Below are 8747 nucleotides of genomic sequence, written 5' to 3'. Positions count from 1 at the left end.
GTTAACGCGATATCTGAGGAACGCCTTGACGGAATTTCTTTCAATTTGCCTCAAACGTCAACTTGGACGCAAGGATGAACTGATTAGATTTTGGTGGTCAAAGGCCAAGGTCACTGTGACCTCTCGGACGCCATTTTCAAGCTTGTTAACGTGATATCTCAGGAATGTCTTGATGGAATTTACTCAAACGTCCACTTGGACTCTGATTAGATTTTGGTGGTCAAAGTTCAAGGTCACTGTGACCTCACAACTGCTCGTTTCATGCTCGTTAACGCGATATCTCAGGAACGCCTTGACGGAATTTCATCAAATTTTCCTCAAACGTCCACTTGGACTCAAGGATGAACTGATTAGATTTTGGTGGTCAAAGTTCAAGGTTACTGTGACATCACGACCGCTCGTTTCATGCTCGTAATGCCTTGACGGAATTTCATCAAATTTTCCTCAAACGTCCACTTGGACTCAAGGATGAACTGATTACATTTTGGTCGTCAAAGATCAAGGTCACTGTGACCTCACGAACGCCATTTTCAAGCTTCATGCATGTCGACTGCTGACTTGTTAGCGGAGGCACATATCCACGGTGCGGTCGTTCTAGTTTATAATTGATTTTGTGTACATGGAAAAAGGTTTCCACAACCGCAGGATTAGAAAGAGCTGAAAAATCTGTGTTCATTGTGACACATTCTCTTTGTTCACTGTCCTCTTCACCAGATAAATCAAGTCTTTCCAGCGATGGAAGCACCAAGTGCCACCCAGTACAACAGAAACACTCTATTTCTGTAGGCATAGGTTGGCATGTGTAACGGCGTTGTGTTTGTGATACTTACAGCAACCCATGTTAACTCATTGAGTGCCAAGGACGTCGATCGACGTCAAAGTAAATAGTGACGTAGAGTGCCAAAGACGTCGATCGACGTCAAATGCGTTTTTTGACGGTGGGACGTGGATCAAAGCCTCCTGCATCTCCTGTACAAATATTGTAACTATTGAAGGTGTATAACCTATTTTACGGACTCATTAGGTGGCGACAGTGCTCTCCAGCTTAGAGAAAGGTCCGGAAAACAGCAGGAAAAAGCCCCGTGATGAAAGAGAAACGGCTCATGCTGCAGCCAGAGCCATATAGATTGCTCTGGCTGGAGTTAACGTTGGCTGCGAACAGCAGTCAATCCGCGCCCACAACTGAGCCTCTCTCTCTCTGCTGTATAGTTTCTGCACACGATTAGCCACCAGAAAAGCAGCACCCGACGCCGAAGGGTCAAACCATTGTCAGCAGTCCGGTTTGGCTTTATGGCAGTCGCGCTGGGAGCCGGTGCACAAAAACGGAGCACTCCGAAAATAGACTGGGTGCGTGTAGGCTGTGTGTTAGTGTGGGGAGGAGTTTGCAGCTGAGGGGGGGAGAGGGGGGTGGGGCACGCAGGGCACCACACAACTACACCACGTCACTACATCAGAAAATATTATCTTCAGACTCAGTGAATGTGCTTGAAATGCTTCATTTCACAAAAGGCGGAATAACTCAGCTTCTAATTTGAAACGCATGTTTTTGCTCAAAACAACCTATCTTCTCCGGCTCATAACTAAAGAACGGAATTACGGATTATATCAATAAACTTTTTTTTGCTGATGATACAATAGAGTCAGCTCGTTCTTTGTGCGTGTTCGGTGTTTACATAGTAATATCACACAATATTCTGTGGGCCTCGAGAAATCACTGAAAACGCTCTGAAACTCTGGCACTGGGAGCGTCCGTTCTCCAAAAGTGGCTGGCACTCAATGAGTTAAGGGCTTGCCCAGGGGTGGATTCGAACTGCCGACCTTCGGCTTGTGAGGCGGACACGCTAACCACTGCACCAAGAGAGCTAGCTCCCTTGGCGGAGCTGATTAACGTGCCTTTATACTGGGGGAGTGAGTTGAACCAACCTACTCGCTACCACTCGGGACTCACATTCACTCGGTTACACATGCTCCACATCTACACCACCAGTCACTCTCCCCTCGGCCGCCGGCTGTTCGGCTGCCTCAGCCTCTCGTCTTGCCTGCTCAGCTTCTAAAGCAGGGGTGTCAAACATGCGGCCCGGGGGCCAGATCCGGCGCCTCAAAGGGTCCAATGCGGCCCAAAGGATGACTTTGCAAAGTGTGAAAATTGCACTGAGAAGTCCTTAAATCCAATGTGATGCACTTGTGAAGGCTAAGAGGTACCAGGTTTCAGGAGCAAGTTAAATATTAAGTCGCCTATTCATGTTATCTGTATTCATCACTAAATGGTCACCTATTTTCATTACCTTTGCTTGACTATAGAGAATTGCACAGGTGGGTAAACGATCCAAGGTGAGTAGTTTACCCACCTTGTCCTCATTGATTGATACAGTTGATCTGAATAGGAGTAAACTATCTGCCTCATTTCAAAGGGGTGGGTAAATTGTGTTGACTTGCATTGACCCTCCACTACACCCCTGATTGTAATGCAGAGTACAGACAGTCGATAATGTGCTTGATGGTATCTGAGATGTTGTAGGGTTGTACCTGTAATTCTTTACACTAAGATAAACGGGAAAATTTTGAGGTTTTGTCATTTATATGTTATTATTGATTATTGTCTGGCCCACTTGACACCAAATTGTGTCGCATGTGGCCCGTGGACTAAAATGAGTTTGACACCCCTGTTAAAGCCTGTCGTTCTTCCTCTGTATATTCTGGTTCAAATAGATAAGGTTCTGGATCTTGGTTTGTCCAGAAGTAATCGTCATCAACCCCTCTTACGAAGTTTACGAAGGTTGTTTGCCATGGTGCTTTTGAGGCGCTGTGTGAAATCACTGCGCCCCGCGGCCATGTTTACAAAGTAGTTCTGGCTATCTCTTTTCCTTAAAAAAAAAAGACTGATTCTGTGCATTTTGGATTAATATTTCATCTTGTGGTGAGTACCCGAAGCACAACATGTATTTTGGCGCTGTTGTGTGTGTTTGGTGATTTTGAACGGCTGTACCGTTAGCCTCCATTCTATGGTGATACTAACTAACTTGACAACTGTAGCTCACTGTATACTGTGCGGAGAGTGACGGTAAAGGCAGTGTGTATCTTGGTTATGTATGGATATGGCAAATGAGCGAAACTCCTGAAAAGTTGCCATATCCGTTTAACATTTAGGTTTAGGGTGTACAAGTTTGAAAGTACATGTATGTAGGGATTAATATGAAAGATGTGCTTATGAAAGCATGCATTATGTGTGTATAATTAAATGTTTTCCCTTGTTTCTTTCATCAGACTGTCTCTTCCATGCTTTAAGTCTCAGAACCCAGTAGGACGATAGTCATCTCGTGATCAGCACTGATTGGCTAATAACAGATTGACACCTGGCTCCCCAATAAACAAACAGAAGCCAATGGACCTGAGAGTGAGAGGTTCAAATATTACTTAGCATGTTAAAAAAGTAGAGTCCGCACACACTGCATAGTAGACTTAACTCCCAGTTTATTTGTATTGAGTTTCGGTGGGGCTGCTCAGTGGCCAGCAGATCAGACTGTGGTTGTACTGGTCAGCTTCCAGGTATGAATGTATAGTGTGAAGGGCAACAGGGCACTCCTGGAAAAGAGAGCACAAAGAGTGCTCTCAGTAAGACTCCCCCTGTGTAAATAAAGGTTTAAAAAAAGAAGAATGAAGCAGGAAGTTCTTCCTGCTTCCTGCTTCATTCTGATGAAGGTCGCCATGACCGAAACGTCAATACTCAACAAATAAACTGGGAGTGAAGTCTGCAGTGTCCTGACCAGTGTGGGAATTTCACAGAGGCCATGGCCACCGTTGCCCCTCTTGCCCCTCACTGGCCGTGAGGCCCTGACTCTGAGGTCCATAAGGCCACCTTGGCAGCTGTGCCCTGCTACCAGCCATGCTACTGTCAGTTGCTTTAAAAACGTCAGTGGTCTCAGTTTAATGTAGCCCAGAGGTTTTCAAAGTGGGAGGCGGGCCTCCCCAGGGGGAGTTTATTCAAGTCAAGTTTATTTGTATAGCACATTTTATACACAGAGGCAATTCAAAGTGCTTCACATAAAATGGTTGACACAAGAAAATAAAAGAATACGAGGATAAAATATACATTTAAGTGAATGGAAGTGAAAAAAGAGTTAGTTGACAGAAACCGTAGTTTTTGTGGGATTTTACTCCCCCCCCCCCCCCCCCCCCACAACTTTCCCAGAGTCACAAACAAACAAATGTCTCCAGATATATTTTTTTAAATGTATTTGGCATTTGCAGTGAATTGAAGTGAGAAGTCCCGGTGGAGCATCATTCATGTCTCGGCTTCTTTAAAAAACAAATCTGGCTTCGAAAAATGAAAAGGGAGAAAAGAAAGGGCGTCTGTCACCCAATTTTTCACAAAAGGAGGAAGAAGGGAAACAAATATTAGATTACTTAGAGTCAAAAGGAGATCACTTTACTGTTTCCCCCACTGGCCTTAGACAGACCTTTTTTTATGTAAGCCTAGATTTATTTGGTATTGTCTGAATGATGTCAAACAGCAATATCAGGCTGCAGTATCTTGGCTCAATTGTTTGGTTTCAAATAGGCTCAAATAACAATCCTGATCAGATCAGATTAGATTAGATTCTTTAATGAGCACACAGCCAGGCTGGTGGAATTTGTTTTCAGTACAGGTCATACATAAGCCATGGTCCATCATTGAACATCATAATAGTCTAGGGGGAAATAAGGTTTGACCTTAAACTAATTGCAACAGAATTTGCTTTCACATTTTTATTATATTGATGCCCGAAACACTAGAAAAATCCCAGAAAATCCCATTAGTGAAAGTATGTTAAAATGACGTTTTTTCAAAATGGCTGCCATTATTTAAAATGTTGGCCATATCTTGACTCCAACTAGACCTAGAATTACAAATTTGGTGTATATTTCCACATTTTTGGGGGCAAGGAATCAACAGAAATGGTTGTTGAGTCTCTAAGTAGAACAGATTTTTATTTTTTCATGTAAGTATGTAGTCGTAATACAACATGGCATTTCTCACAATGTTAGCTACAACTTCGTATTTGTTAATCATACACATTTTAGGACCCACTACCCTTGAGCATATTGAAGTGCTTGCCATTGAAAAAAAAGTTTGTTGTTTCATATTTCCAATTACAAATGTGTTACGGTAATGAATTTATTCCCTCACAGTGTCTCTAAAAGTCTCTGGAAATACATTAAAAATGAGCACATCTATCTATCTAAGGGAGCTAGGGTTCTGTTTGTCTGTCTGTCCCACTGATGACATCATCAGTGATGTCATAAATTCACACACACACACACACACACACACACACACACACACACACACACACACACACACACACACACACACACACACACACACAAGTCTCAGTGATGATGTCATCAGTGATGTCATAAATGGTGACATCATCAGTGATGTCATAAGAGCAAATCAAGTCCCAGGGACATACACTGAAAGAAGTGGGAATCTGGCTTCAATATTCAGCCATGGACAGCTGTATGTTGCCAGCTGCAGGACAGGTGATCCAGCATCCCTGAAGTATGCCATCAAGGAGCAGCCAGGGCGAGGCCGCGTAGCGGCCGACCTGCTCATGCGAGCTGCAGGGCCAGCTCGGCGAGCTGCAAGGCAGTCGAGCTTGCGTAGCGTGCAAGATGCCTAGTGGATTATAATTTCAATTTGAATGGTGAAATTAGATCCTACTTGATATCTTCTTGATATCTTTGAGTTTTGCTATGAGTGGTACCATGTTCATGAGAATCACCCACCTGTGGCATTCTCAATCCTCCCATAGGACATGGATGAAAGGCCAGGGGTCTCTGATTTCCACATGTGGATATTGATGTTTCCAACTGCTGCTATGATGTCACAGCTATCAGAGGTACTGGTTTGGCTCTCTGGTGTAACTCCCATAATAATAATGCCCATACCATGGAATGTGTTGTGGCCATCAATGGTTCTGATGTTATGGTCAACATTATCAGCAATGTACTGAATGAAGTGGCCTTGAACATTGCCAGGGAGGTATGTTCCTTGAGAAGCAGCTGCACTTGACTCAACTTTTTCACCTCCTGATATGAGGAACAGAATTGAAGCTAGGTTACCAAGTGTTTTCACCAAAAATCTAGATCCAAATTGGTGATGCATTTGTCAGTCCTATCTGTAATGGTGTGATGAGAAGCCTTGCCCTTGCTGCCCACATGGCCTGTCCTATTGCAGCTATGTTTAACTCACAGTTCTTGCCAGCAAACAGTTATTTGAGGAGAAGCTGAAGGGTTTCCATGTTTCCTTTGGCAGATGATATATTTTGAGGGATATGCATCTCTGGGAATCTTGATATATTTTATGTCAGTCTTTACCAGTCTGGCAGCGGTTTTCACAAGACACTTTTTCTTCATGAACATCACTATTGTCCTTCCTAGATGCATGCAAAAATGCACTCAAAATATTTGAGGCCTTTGGCTTCAATGTAACCACTTCAGATTTGCCATTGATTTCTGTAATGATTATTTGATCACCACTTTCAAGGTATTGTTCAATTTTCACAGTTAGGTCTCCAAGTGCAATTTTCTCATCATCATTCTGTTCTAAATAGCTGTCTGCTCTTTTTCTTTGGCCAACCATGTTCTTCATCAAAGGTCTGAGGTATTTGTTTTTTGGTACAGATACATGGCATCTGCAGCATGAAGATCTTGGGCAAATGAATCCTGAAGGTCTTCTTCCTCTGTGGTGTTTTATGGCAGTTGGCATCCTTTACGTTGCATTACCGCCTCCTTCTGAATTTATCCATCCACTGTTTCCCTACATTCTGTAAAACCCGATCCCCTCTCCTCTTCTGTTGGTCTTTCCTGAAAGTCTTCTTCTTCTTCTAATGGCTTTCTGGCAGACTGATGATGCCTTGCGGTGGTCCTAACAGGAAACATAAGTGGGCGGGCAGTGTGTGTGCCACGATTGTGATGTCACGATTGTCATGTATCAGTGATGTCATCAGTTACCGCCTGGTTGAGGCTTTATAAGTGGTCGGAGTATCTTTCTTTTGGGGGATTCTCTATTCTAGTCCGAGCAGATGCCTCTCTCACCGCAAGAAGAGAGGCATCTTAGCGCGGAGTCATTACGCCAAAGAACTAGTCGCCATGCTGCCATGCCATCAGAATTAGTTGCCTTACCGTCCCATGCCATAGATCTTATCGCTCTGCCATACTTGAATAAAGCTTGCTTGTTAAAACTCTACCCTCTGGTCTCTCATGATTGAAATGGTGGTCTCGACCTAGTTTCAAGATAAATCCTAGTGACCTCACCTCACCTCATGTAATCCTAGTGTGACGAGCACAAGTGTAATCCCAGCGTGACGTCCGCGTGACGCACTTGCCTATATGACGCCGATAATGTCGTCAGTGCCGAGGCTATGACGTAGCAGTATTTATAGCCATGCCCTGTGGGTCATCGTTATCTTTCCCTGATCTTCTGGTCGCTGTACCCGAGCTGATCGCATCCCATTCTCTGAAAGCTGCGTTTCGACCCACCCACCTCCCCAGGCCATCACCAATGTATTGACTCCTGAAGAATCCCCTACGGGGAGGGATTCTCTATTCTAGTCCGAGCAGATGCCCTCTCTCACCGCAAGAAGAGAGGCATCTTAGCGCGGAGTCATAAGTAGGGACAAGAGCACAAGTGGTACATCATCTCCAGAGTAAGTGTTTATTGTTTATTTATTTTTGTTTATTGTTTATTTGTAAAAAGAAAATTAATAACAATGTTAATACAAGTATCTTAATAAGCTATTATTAAGCTATAGGCTACCTATTAGTAAGTTATTAGCTAACTAGTAAGTGCTTATAGCCTACTTTAAATGGTAAAAGACAATGACTGTCATTGGTAACAGACGATAAATGGCCGTCAACTTATCCATAACCTTCGGATATATCGAGAACACAATAAATAGCTTACCTGTCCACTCGTCTGCATGTTTGAGCTACAACTTGCGCTGTTTTGTTATGTTACAGTATGTTTGGTAGGGCTTTTCCCTAGCCCCGCCCCTTTCCTGACCACATCCCCTCCCACCTCCCACATACACTCCCCCCTGATACACCTGTCCATGCCCCCTACCCACCTCTCGAATCCAGACTCTTTACGACCTTCCTATCCCTAGCAACGGACCCTTTTCCCTAGCCCCGCCCCCTCCATTGAGCCGACCCGGATCGGATCCGCCCCAAAATGTAATGGGTTCTTCCTTGGCCCATGCTACACCCTTCCACCAAGTTTCATGAAAATCGGCCCAGTAGTTTTGCCGTAATCCTCCTGCTAACAGACAAACGGTCAGACAAACGGCACCGAAAACATAAGCTCCTTTGTGGAGACAATGCCAATTTTGACAATGTTCCACTACTGTGATTTTCTGGGATTTTTAGTATGTTAAATTGGAAGGTTTCAAGAGCTGAATACAACAAAAATTATTTCTGTTGCAATTAGTTTAAGGTTGGGTCATTTCTTCTCACAGATTCCCGGCCTAGAGCGACAGATAAATACAGAGAAACACAGTAACAGTACATAATACAGTCATAGCAGCAGAGATATGGGGGATTGTTATAGAGAGGTCAGTGTCCTTATGGCAGTGGGGAAGAAACTGTTTTTAAAGCGGGGGGTTGTCTTGGTGGGCATGCAGAGACCTGTAGCGCCTCCCGGAGGGCAACAGCTGGACGATGTGGTGTGCTGGGTGAGTGGGGTCCACTTTGGCGGTGGAGTGATT

This window comes from Poromitra crassiceps (assembly GCF_964638095.1).
Source record: "Poromitra crassiceps genome assembly, chromosome: 2".
NCBI lineage: Eukaryota > Metazoa > Chordata > Actinopteri > Beryciformes > Melamphaidae > Poromitra > Poromitra crassiceps.
This window is presented reverse-complemented; position numbering follows the sequence as displayed.